Source organism: Triticum dicoccoides, chromosome 4A (assembly GCF_002162155.2).
Source record: "Triticum dicoccoides isolate Atlit2015 ecotype Zavitan chromosome 4A, WEW_v2.0, whole genome shotgun sequence".
Lineage (NCBI taxonomy): Eukaryota > Viridiplantae > Streptophyta > Magnoliopsida > Poales > Poaceae > Triticum > Triticum dicoccoides.
In genome coordinates, this window is record NC_041386.1 from 716,352,178 (window position 1) to 716,364,995 (window position 12,818).

The following is a 12,818-nucleotide window of genomic DNA, read 5'->3' on the forward strand; positions in this document are numbered from 1 at the left end:
CGCCCGTATGTCGCCGTCCGGCCTCCCCCGAGCTCACCAGCTTGCTCCGCGAGTTCCCTGTGAGCCCTCTTTCCTCCGCCCCTCTCCCCGTCGTCTCTTGCGACATCTAGCTGTGGTTTCCACCTCGGCCGGAGCCCGTCGCCGCCGTCATGAAGCTCGTCGTTGCTAGCAGCCCCGCCTGGCCAAACCAAGCACGTAGTCGTGCTCCGAGCATCCCCAAGAAGCCGCAGCACGCCTCAAGTCGCTCGCTAGTGCACTGTAACCCTCGCACCCGAGCTCGCCGAGCTCCGGCCGCCGCACTTGCCATCGCCGCCGTCGCTGTAGCGCACCCCAGCTGCTGCCGCTGGACGTAATGGATGCGCGCGAGCCTGGGCGTCTCGTAGAGCCCCTCCGCCGCTCTTTTGGTCGCCGGAGGGCGAAACCCGACGCCCTCCGCCGTCTCTGGCTTTGCCGGCGACGAGCCGCGGGTCAACTCTTGCAAGTTGACCCGGTTTTGACTGCAGTTTGACCCCACTGGGTCACTGACGCGTGGGGCCAGCCCTGCTAATTAACCTAGGTTAGTGCTAATTTATTAGGTTAGTTTAGTTAGCCACTGACACGCGGGTCCCACAAGTCGGGTTTGACCTGGAACAGCCCCTGTTGACCTTGCTGACGTCACCCTAACGCAGTGCTGACGCAGTATTTGCTTTTTCTGGATTAATTCTTATTCAGGAAATTCCAGAAAATAGTGCTAACTTCTAAAAATCATAGAAATTAATCTGTAACTCCAAATGCAAAGATTTATATATGAAAAATGATCAGAAAAATCCAATCTATCCATTTTTACTGGTTTCATGCATGTTTAAACAACTTAACCGCGCTGTTTAGTGCAAAACATGATAGAGCATTACTTAAATTTATAAGATGAGTTTGGGGTTGAACCTTTGGTTCAAAATGACTCAAACCCATCTGGTTGTAGTTGCATTAGGCCAACACACTCATTTTGCCATGTCATGATCGTGCATCATATTGTGCATTGCATTGATCGTGTCTTTTCCTATTTGCCAGTATTTGTCCCCTCTCGATAGACGTGGTTCTGTCGATGAGTTTGATGACACCGTTTGATGACACCGATGAAGAACTATACCATCTTCAGAAGTGCCAGGCAAGCAAAACCCCCTTGTTCATTCCGATACAATCCCACTTTCTCGCTCCTGCTCCTTTTACTGCATTAGGACAATAACGATTCATCTATTACTTGCTGCGGTAGTTGAACCCCCTTTTCCTCTGCATGACCTGTCATTGCCACAGTAATTAGATGAAACCCACTAGCATGAGTAGGAGTTGTTTGAGCCCTGATGTGCCTACTCATTCATGCTTGTTTGTCATGCCTGCTATTGCTTAGAGTTGTGTCAGGTCTGATTCATCGGGGATGAATTCGAATGTTGTGAACATGTCCTACTGTGTGTGAGCTAAGTGTGTGAACACGACTTGGTAAAGGTAGCGGTGAGAGGTCATGTAGGAGTACATGGTGGGTTGTCTCACTGAAGCCATCCTCAGGAACTGAGTTCTGTGTTTGTGATCCATGAAACAGCTACTACCACACGTTGGGCCCTGAAATATGACCCCGCTCGACTTATTAACCGCCCCTGTCCTCTGTCCAGGAGTTGTAAGTAGTTTATGGTGTTTGTAGTATGCTGGAGGCCGTGTGCAGTGCTGACCCGAGGGGTGGGTTGTGATGCGGTAGGCACGTGGCCGGGTATGTCAGGCGGCCATTTGGTGTCGCGGAACCTTGTACACATCGTTCGGGGCCGTATGTGGAAACCTCGGCCGGACTCCCTGCGGATGGAACCTGAATAGGCGATAAACCTGGACTAGACACTTGTGTGGTTAGTCAGGTCGTGGTCTACACCCACGTCGGCTTTCACTTGAAGTCTGCCGAGTATATGTCGTGTGCAGACGCTAAGTGGTGGAAACATGTGTGAAGAAGTACACCCCTGCAGGGTTATAAATGGTCTATTCGAATAGCCGCATCCGCGGTAAGGACCTCTGGGTTGCGTATACAGTTTATAGACAAGTGAAAGTGGATACTTTAAAATACGCAAGATAAGCGTGAGTGCTATGGATGGCGTTCTCGTAGTGAGATGGGAGCGGATCCATAGTGGTGTATTGATATAGTGAATATGTGGACTTGTGTGCGCCACCTCAAAAGAGTTACTTGCAGTCGTAGTTAAGGTTAGCCACTGGGTCAAAGCTGACTTGCTGTAGTTAAACCCCACCACCCCCTTTGTTGATACCGATGCATATGTAGATAGTTCTGATGTAAGTCTTGCTGGGTACATTTGTACTCACGTTTGTTTAATTTATGTTTTTGCAGAGAGACTTCAGACTTGCTAGTAGTACCACATAGACTTCGACGTTTAGCTTGTTAACTCAGCTACAATCTTGTGCCCTCGGCAGGATCTTGTAGATAGTTAGGCTTCTCAGCCCTTTTCATTTGCAGTTGTCTGTACTCAGACATGTTAAGCTTCCGCTTATGCTTCTGGCTTGTATGCTCTGAATGTTGGGCCATGAGACCCATGTTTGTAATATCTCGCTCCTCGGAGCCTATTGAGTAAATAATCTGAGTTGTAGAGTCATGTTGTGATGCCTTGTTGTATTTGCACATATCGAGCATATTGTGTGTATGTTTTGAAATACTTGGTATGTGTGGGATCTGACTACCTAGTTGTTTATCCTTGGTAGCCTCTCTTTTACCGGGAAATGTCTCCTAGTGCTTTCCACTGAGCCTTGGTAGCTTGCTACTGCTCCGGAACACTTAGACTGGCCGGCATGTGTCCTTCTTCGTTCCTGTGTCTGTCCCTTCGGGGAAATGTCACGTGGTGTTCCTTTAAGTCCATGTAGCCTGCTATGACTTGGGTTCATTAGCTGTTGATCGACACGTTCGTTGCTGGGTCATGTATGCATGTCTCTGTAAGTTAGCGCCACTTTGGGTTCACGACTAGTCATGTCAGCCCGGGTTCTTTGTCATATGGATGCTAGCAACACTATCATATACCTGAGCAAAAAGGCGCAAACGGTCCCGGGCAAGGTAAGGTGGCACCCGTGGGAATACTGTGCGTGAGGCCGCAAAGAGATATGACGTGTTACATGCTAGATCGGTGTGACTTAGGATTGGGGTCCTGACACGGGGGTCGTGTACGCTCAGATGGCGCGGGATGTCAGGGAGGCGAGGGAGCGCCTCAAGGCCGAGATCGCCGACGAGGCCTACATGGATGACCTTCGTCGGCAGTACCCGGTGCTAGTGGAGGCGGAGCGGGCGATCTTTGCCGCTAATGACAGCGAAGTTATCATCATCTCCGACGACGAGGGCGGCGAGGTTGGCGGCAATGAGGGCGGCGAGGTGGCGGCGACGACGAGATCGGCATCGAGGAGTGGCGGAGCATCTTCCTCGGCGACGAGGACGACGGCACTGGCCCGGACCGAGCTCTCTTCGACTGTGGCCTCACACGGAAGGATTGACTCGACCTCCACTTCGGCCGCAAGTAGTTTAAGTTTAGTTTTAGTTTAAATTTATGTTTAATGTTCTGTTCCGAGAACTTTATGTGTTGAACTTATGTTTAAATGCATCATCTTTAAGTTCAAATTTGATTGAATTTGTGCAAATTTAGTTATACTCCGCTAACTTTAGGGGATCAGCTAGGTGGGGCAAAATTTTAGTGGAGTATATATACTCCACTAAGGGCATCTCCAGCCGTTGGCCCCCCCAGGACGCACAAAAATCGCCCCCTGGGGGCGAGCCGGCGATACACTCGGCGCTGGGGGCGGTTTTTCGCCCAGTCGTCGCCCCCAGCTCGCCCCCAGGCGCCGAAATTGGCCCACTTTGCAGCCCAATTTCGGCGAATAAACGGCCCATATGGGCGAGAATAGGCCCATATTCGGTGTGGTTTCGCCGTGTCTCGGCGTTCAATTATCAACATAATTATTCCTTATCACATATTTCATCACAAAAAAATCAAATACTTCAACAAAATAATACAACAACAAATAGTTCAATACAAATTATATAGTTCAACAAATAAAAACTCGTATTTCATCACGCGGCGTCCCCCTTGAGCCTCCATAGGTGCTCAATCAGATTTTTCTGCAGTTGATGATGCACCTGTGGGGACGGGAGCTTGGCCGGCCCGGAGAACCCTCGCCGGCGGCAAAGTCTTATCCTTCCATCTCCGCTCCCAACTTGTGACCAGAACAGAACAGAGTGAAGTACTCGTAGATTGTTGACCCACGCTTGGCTGCCTAAAAAGAAAAGAAAAAATAAAGCATTTTTTACACAGTACAACCACAAGCGCACATATATTATATACTATCCTATGAAACGAATGCTCGTGCACTCCATCCCTATAAACACATCCAAAACACTCAACCGGCATAATAAATACCTCATAATCGACGGAAACGTCACAAAAAAACCCTCTAAAATAAGATAGAAAGGTGAAGCAGTGAAACATCTTTATTTTCTACTCCCACCATCCCATAATATAAGACTTTTTTGACACTACTTACATTACGGGACGGTGGGAGTATCTTTTTTATGAAGCAAGCTTATAAATGAGGATGTGAAACCCTTCTAAGATAGATATGTCTTGTGGTTCATCGCCTCACCCGGGCGACTCTGATCTAGTGTTGTCCCCCATCTTTCCTATCCTTCCCCACTGCTGACAACGGCAGCGAGGGTCCCTCTTCATGCCTTCTCGACTCCATGTCCCTTCGTCGCCTCTGTGCCTTTCCTTTGTCCTTGTGTGCCGCTGCCCATGGGAGCTCCCCCAGATTCCGAGGACGGGTGATTGTCGTCCCGGATCCATGGCTAGTGGGCTTGCGGTATCTCCCTCTGTGTGATGGCTCCGCTCGGGCGTTGTGGTTGGTGGTTGTGACGCCCTTTGCTCGCACTAATGTCGGGATGGTGGGCACGGGGCGTGGGTATTGCGGCTAGGTGGGCTGTGGCGCCTCTCTTTCTTGGTCGCCGTGCAGATCTGCCTCTCGTGCGTCATCGTTAGGGTGACCCCTCTCTGATCTCTGAGAGGTTGGCTGGATGCAGGGCTTGGAGAGGAGATGTTTTTGTCCCTCCGTCAGTGGGTGATGGTCGTGACGTAAGTTAGCGTGGTGGGGTGCATGGCTTTGGATGTCGTAGCCCCCCTCCCCCCCATGGTGAGGCTGTGGAGATTTTTTTGCGGAGATTGACTCTGTGGTGAGCAAAGCGACAATGCTGGTGGCATCTGTATTGCCTATGTGGGTAGCAGAGGGGAGGGGTGGTGGGTGCTCATGGTGTTTGTCATAGCTTTGGCCGTGGCTGATCACCCGTTCTAACCTGGAGGCCTTGCGCTGGCACCGACGGTCCTCTCCTCGAGTTGGATCAGCGACCCTGGTATCTCCTGTGGTTAAATTTGTCAAATAGAGAAAACATAAATTGTAAAATAAATAACTTTAAATTTAATTTACTTGGCATGCACGACTCTAATACTCCCTCCGTTACTAATTAAATATTTGTCTTTTTAGAGATTTCAAATGAAATATCACATACGGATGTATATAGACATATTTTAAAGTGTAGATTCACTCATTTTGCTTCGTATGTAGTCACTTGTTGAAATCTCTAAAAAGACAAATATGTAGGAACAAAGGGAGTACATATTTACTGTATACTATTTTTCTTTTAAAAAGGTTCGAACAACTCAAATGCAAAAAAAAAAAACCGCTAGTTTATTTTGCCAAGCTTTGATATCCCCGTCGAGAGCAACTCACCAAACTGGGTCGACAATTCAAATGGTATTCAGTAAAAATAGGATTACGTGGCTTAGTTGATAAGAGCATTTCTAGAAGATCCGTGGTACTGAAAGTCCAAAATTTCTCTCCAAAAGGTCAAAAAACATTAAAGAACTTTTTATCGAGCAGATATCATAAAACTTAATCCCAAATATTTTAGACATTAAAATTTTCTTCATCTAACATATCCCCTGAAACTTAATCCCCTTAGGCAACTCTAACCAATCCCTTATCCTGTCATAAGGGGATATATTTGGCTTTTTTCTCCTCTAAACCGCACCTAGTCGATCCCTTATAACTGTTAATGGAGTAAAAAAATTAATCCAGCCCAAATCTTCTCCTTATATTTACTCCCGCTCGCGGCGGCCGAGTAAAAAATCCCACTCTCGCTTCCTCTCCCCCGCCTCCTCTTATCACCCTCGCCCCGCTGCTGGCGCGACCCTCGCTCCGATCCACTACCCTCCATCCTCCCCGATGGACATACGTGGTGGACGCCGGTCCCCTCCGTGGATCCGCAGCGCGGATCCGCGCCGCCACGCCGGTGGGTCGTCGTCCGACGGGTGCTTCCTCTAGCCACCGCCGTTGGGTCGATTCGCCCGCCGCCGCACCCCCCACGTGTTTTGTGGACTTCCCCGACCTCCCTCTGCCGCGACCTCCGACGAGGACCTACCTGGGCATCCGGTAGCGATTGTGGAAATCACCGACCGCGAGACCCACACGCGGAAGTGGGTCGGCTCCTTCCACACCGTCGAACTCACGGCCATGTTATACGACCGGTGGCAGGTCCGGTTCCACGGAAGCAACACGAGGCTAAACTGTCCCATCGGCGAGCATCCGTTCGACCTCGTCCCGCCGGAGCCGGGGTGTCACATCCCTAGTTCTGGTCTGCCTAGTGCCAGCATCTGGAGTTGCATCATGTTTAAATTTCTCTCAAACCTGAAATGAGGATCAACAAACCCCACCCCCACCCCCGAAAATACCAGGTTCAACTGAAAAACATTTCAGTGAACCCAAAATGCCCTTCACAAAAGTTCATCATTTTTGAATTGGTCTAGAACCTCTCCCAAAAATGGTGCACATTTTTCTAGGCCATTCTGGATTTTTGAATCAAATCATATGCTAGTTGCATTTGGACATTTAAATGCTATAAAATACTTTAAATATCCAAATAATCATAAACTTAAATGTCTACTGTTGGATATATTTCAAACAGTGGGCTTGAGCAAGTTTCATGATTTTTGAGTGTGCCTAGTATTTTTAATAAAGCCATCAAGTTACAGAATAATAGAAAAACAGAAAATAAAGGAGAGAGAGAGAGAGAGAAACTTACCTGGCTTACCCGGCACCCCCAGCCGGCCCAACACTGTGCAGCCCAGCCCACCACAGCCGCCACCGTCTTCAACCTCCTGCAAGTAGGCAGGAGGGCGTGTGCTCGACGCGCGAGCGCACACGTCGGCCACCTCCTGCTTGCCTGCTCACCCCTGGACTCACCTGAGGGCGCCACACACACACCCCCTCAACCCTCTGCACCTCCTCCCTCCTCGCAGCTCTCTCCCCTCCCCTCTCTGCTCTCTTCCCGAGAGCAGCCGTCGCTGCCGCCCGCCGTAGCCATGGCCACCGTCCACCTATCGGCTCACCGTTGTGTCCCCGAGCTCCGCCACATCGTCGTCGTCCTCTCCATCGAGCCACGCGGTGCCAAAGGCCCTGTGGCATCTCCAACGCCGCCGCCCCCCCCCCTCGGTCGTCCGAGATCGCCGTCGCCCGTACGTCGTCGTCCGGCCTCCCCGAGCTCACCAGCTAGCTCTGTGAGTTCCCTGTGAGAACTCTTTCCTCCGCCCCTCTCCCCGTCGTCTCTTACGACCTTGATATGTCTCCAACGTATCAATAATTTTTGATTGTTCCATGCTATTATATTACCCCTTTTGGATGTTTATGGGCTTTATTTTACACATTTATATCATTTTTGGGACTAACCTACTAACCGGAGGCCCAGCCCGTATTGCTGTTTTTTGCCTATTTCAGTATTTCAAAGAAAAGGAATATCAAACGGAGTCCAAACGGAATGAAACCTTCGGGAGCGTGATTATCGGAACGAACGTGATCCAGAGGACTTTGAGTGCATGTCAAGAAGCAGCCGAGGACTCCACGAGATAGGAGCCCCCCCTATAGGGCGCGCCCCCGGTCTCGTGGGCCCCTCGGGCGTTCACCGACGTACTTCTTCCTCCTATATAAGCCTACGTGCCCTGAAAACATCCAGGGAGCAACCGAAACACAATTTCCACCGCTGTAACCTTCTGTATCCATGAGATCCCATCTTGGAGCCTTCGCCGGCGTTCTGCCGGAGGGGGAATCGACCACGGAGGGCTTCTACATCAACACCCTTGCCCCTCCGATGAGTTGTGAGTAGTTTACCACAGACCTACGGGTCCATAGTTATTAGCTAGATGGCTTCTTCTCTCTTTTTGTATCTCAATACAATGTTCTCCCCCTCTCTTGTGGAGATCTATTCGATGTAAACTCTTTTTGCGGTGTGTTTGTCGAGATCCGATGAATTGTGGGTTTATGATCAAGTTTATCTATGAATAATATTTAAATCTTCTCTGAATTCTTTTATGTATGTTTGAGTTATCTTTGCAAGTCTCTTCGAATTATCAGTTTGGTTTGGCTACTAGATTGATCTTTCTTGCCATGGGAGAAGTGCTTAGCTTTGGGTTCAATCTTACGGTGTCCTTACCCAGTGACAGAAAGGGTTGCAAGGCACGTATTGTATTGTTGCCATCGAGGATAACAAGATGGGGTTTATATCATATTGCTTGAGTTTATCCCTCTACATCATGTCATCTTGCTTAATGCGTTACTCTGTTCTTATGAACTTAATACTCTAGATGCAGGCAGGAGTCGGTCGATGTGTGGAGTAATAGTAGTAGATGCAGGCAGGAGTCGGTCTACTTGTTACGGACGTGATGCCTATATACATGATCATGCCTAGATAATCTCATAATTATTCGCTTTTCTATCAATTGCTCAACAATTATTTGTTCACCCACCGTAATACTTATGCTATCTTGAGAGAAGCCACTAGTGAAACCTATGGCCCCCGGGTCTATCTCTTATCATATTTGCTTCCAATCTACTTTTATTTGCATCTTTATTTTTTGCATCTATATTATAAAACACCAAAAATATATTTATCTTATCTTACTATCTTTACTGGATCTCACTTTCGCAAGTGGCCATAAAGGGATTGACAACCCCTTTATTGCGTTGGTTGCGAGTTCTTTGTTTGTTTGTGTAGGTGCGTGGGACTTTTGAGGAGCCTCCTACTGGATTGATACCTTGGTTCTCAAAAATTGAGGGAAATACTTACGCTACTATTGCTACATCACCCTTTCCTCTTCAAGGAAAACCAACGCAAGATCAACACGTAGCAGACCTCTAGTCATGGTTTCCACCTCGGTCGGAGCCCGCCGCCGCCATCATGAAGCTCGCCATCGCTAGCAGCCCCTCCTGGCCAAACCAAGCACGTAGTCGTGCTCCGGGCATCCCCAGGAAGCCGCAGCACGCCTCAGGTCGCTTGCTAGTCCAATGTAACCCTCGCGCCCGAGCTCGCCGAGCTTCGGCCGCCATACTTGCCATCGTCGCCGTCGCTGTAGCGCACCCCAGCTGCTGCCGCTGGCTGCAATGGATGCGCGCGAGCCTGGGCATCTCATAGAGCCCCTCCGCCGCTCTTTTGGTCGCCGGAGGGCGAAACCCGATGCCCTCCGCCGTCTCTGGCTCCGACGGCGACGAGCCGCGGGTAAACTCCTGCGAGTTGACCCGGTTTTGACTGCAGTTTGACCCCACTGGGTCACTGACGCGTGGGGCCAGCCCTGCTAATTAACCTAGGTTAGTGCTAATTTATTAGGTTAGTTTAATTAGCCACTGACACGCGGGACCCACAGGTCGGGTTTGACCTGGAACAGCCCCTGTTGACCTTGCTGACGTCACCCTGACGCAGTGCTGACGCAGTAATTGCTTTTTTCTGGATTTATTCTTATTCAGGAAATTCCAGAAAATAGTGCTAACTTCTATAAATCATAGAAATTAATGTGTAACTCCAAATGCAAAGATTTATATATAAAAAATGATCAGAAAAATCCAATATATCCATTTGTACTGGTTCCATGCATGTTTAAACAACTTAACCTTGTTGTTTAGTGCAAAACATGATAGAGCATTATTTAAATTCATAAGATGAGTTTGGGGTTGAATCTTTGGTTCAAAATGACTCAAACCCATCTGGTTGTAGTTGCATTAGGCCAACACACTCATTTTGCCATGTCATGATCGTGCATCATATTGTGCATTGCATTGATTGTGTCTTTTCCTGTCTGCCAGTATTTGTCCCCTCTCGGTAGACGTGGTTCTGTCGATGAGTTTGATGACACCGATGAAGAACTATACCATCTTCAGAAGTGCCAGGCAAGAAAAACCCCCTTGTTCATTCCGATACAATCCCACTTTCTCGCTCCTGCTCCTTTTACTGCATTAGGACAATAATGATTCATCTATTACTTGCTGCGGTAGTTGAACCCCCTTTTCCTCTGCATGACCTGTCATTGCCACAGTAATTAGATGAAACCCACTAGCATGAGTAGGAGTTGTTTGAGCCCTGATGTGCCTACTCATTCATGCTTGTTTGTCATGCCTGCTATTGCTTAGAGTTGTGTCAGGTCTGATTCATCGGGGATGAATTCGAATGTTGTGAACATGTCCTACTGTGTGTGAGCTAAGTGTGTGAACACGACTTGGTAAAGGTAGCGGTGAGAGGTCATGTAGGAGTACATGGTGGGTTGTCTCATTGAAGCCATCCTCAGGAACTGAGTTCTGTGTTTGTGATCCATGAAACAGGTACTACCACACGTTGGGCCCTGAAATATGACCCCGCTCGACTTATTAACCGCCCCTGTCCTCTGTCCAGGAGTTGTAAGTAGTTTATGGTGTTTGTAGTATGCTGGAGGCCGTGTGCAGTGCTGACCCGAGGGGTGGGTTGTGATGCGGTAGGCACGTGGCCGGGTATGTCAGGCGGCCATTTGGTGTCGCGGAACCTTGTACACATCGTTCGGGGCCGTATGTGGAAACCTCGGCCGGACTCCCTGCGGATGGAACCTGAATAGGCGATAAACCTGGACTAGACACTTGTGTGGTTAGTCAGGTCGTGGTCTACACCCACGTCGGCTTTCACTTGAAGTCTGCCGAGTATATGTCGTGTGCAGACGCTAAGTGGTGGAAACATGTGTGAAGAAGTACACCCCTGCAGGGTTATAAATGGTCTATTCGAATAGCCGCATCCGCGGTAAGGACCTCTGGGTTGCGTATACAGTTTATAGACAAGTGAAAGTGGATACTTTAAAATACGCAAGATAAGCGTGAGTGCTATGGATGGCGTTCTCGTAGTGAGATGGGAGCGGATCCATAGTGGTGTATTGATATAGTGAATATGTGGACTTGTGTGCGCCACCTCAAAAGAGTTACTTGCAGTCGTAGTTAAGGTTAGCCACTGGGTCAAAGCTGACTTGCTGTAGTTAAACCCCACCATCCCCTTTGTTGATACCGATGCATATGTAGATAGTTCTGATGTAAGTCTTGCTGGGTACATTTGTACTCACGTTTGTTTAATTTATGTTTTTGCAGAGAGACTTCAGTCTTGCTAGTAGTACCACATGGACTTCGACGTTTAGCTTGTTAACTCAGCTACAATCTTGTGCCCTCGGCAGGATCTTGTAGATAGTTAGGCTTCTCAGCCCTTTTCATTTGCAGTTGTCTGTACTCAGACATGTTAAGCTTCCGCTTATGCTTCTGGCTTGTATGCTCTGAATGTTGGGCCATGAGACCCATGTTTGTAATATCTCGCTCCTCGGAGCCTATTGAGTAAATAATCTGAGTTGTAGAGTCATGTTGTGATGCCTTGTTGTATTTGCACATATCGAGCATATTGTGTGTATGTTTTGAAATGCTTGGTATGTGTGGGATCTGACTACCTAATTGTTTATCCTTGGTAGCCTCTCTTTTACCGGGAAATGTCTCCTAGTGCTTTCCACTGAGCCTTGGTAGCTTGCTACTGCTCCGGAACACTTAGGCTGGGCGGCATGTGTCCTTCTTCGTTCCTGTGTCTGTCCCTTCGGGGAAATGTCACGTGGTGTTCCTTTAAGTCCATGTAGCTTGCTATGACTTGGGTTCATTAGCTGTTGATCGACACGTTCGTTGCTGGGTCATGTATGCATGTCTCTGTAAGTTACCGCCACTTTGGGTTCACGACTAGTCATGTCAGCCCGGGTTCTTTGTCATATGGATACTAGCGACACTATCATATAGGTGAGCAAAAAGACGCAAACGGTCCCGGGCAAGGTAAGGTGGCACCCATGGAAATACCGTGCGTGAGGCCGCAAAGAAATATGACATGTTACATGCTAGATCGGCCGCAAAGAGATATGCTGATGTAATCTTAAGGACATGTATAAACATGCCACGGCCTTTCAAATACATTTTCACTGCGTGTTCCTCAAGAAAACAAGGAACATAATCCAACAAAGAAACAACATTCACAGATGTCCAACATAAAAGTGATAAAACGGGACACAGCAAGGCTACCAATAAAACAGTCATGCAACAACCATAGTGACAACAAAAATGAATGCCTGAGCAATTACTAAGGATCACATACTAAGTCCTTTATTTAACAGACACAGCTGGAATATGTTCAGAACAAGAATGCACACGAAATAGCAGTATATGTACTGTTCAAACAAGTAATGTGAAAATTAGTCTGAATATGAAAACACCACTCGCCTGTAACCACAACCGGAACAAACCAATACGAAAGATTGTCACACTTGACGAGGAAAAGGACACCATGGCATCAACAGTGGCGGAGGTGCGTCTTGAATAAAAGCAGAGGAAACCCAGAAAGTATGCACAATCAGCAGCAGCACGAGCGTACACTGACACTGGAATCGGATACTCCTTTTTCCTTGATC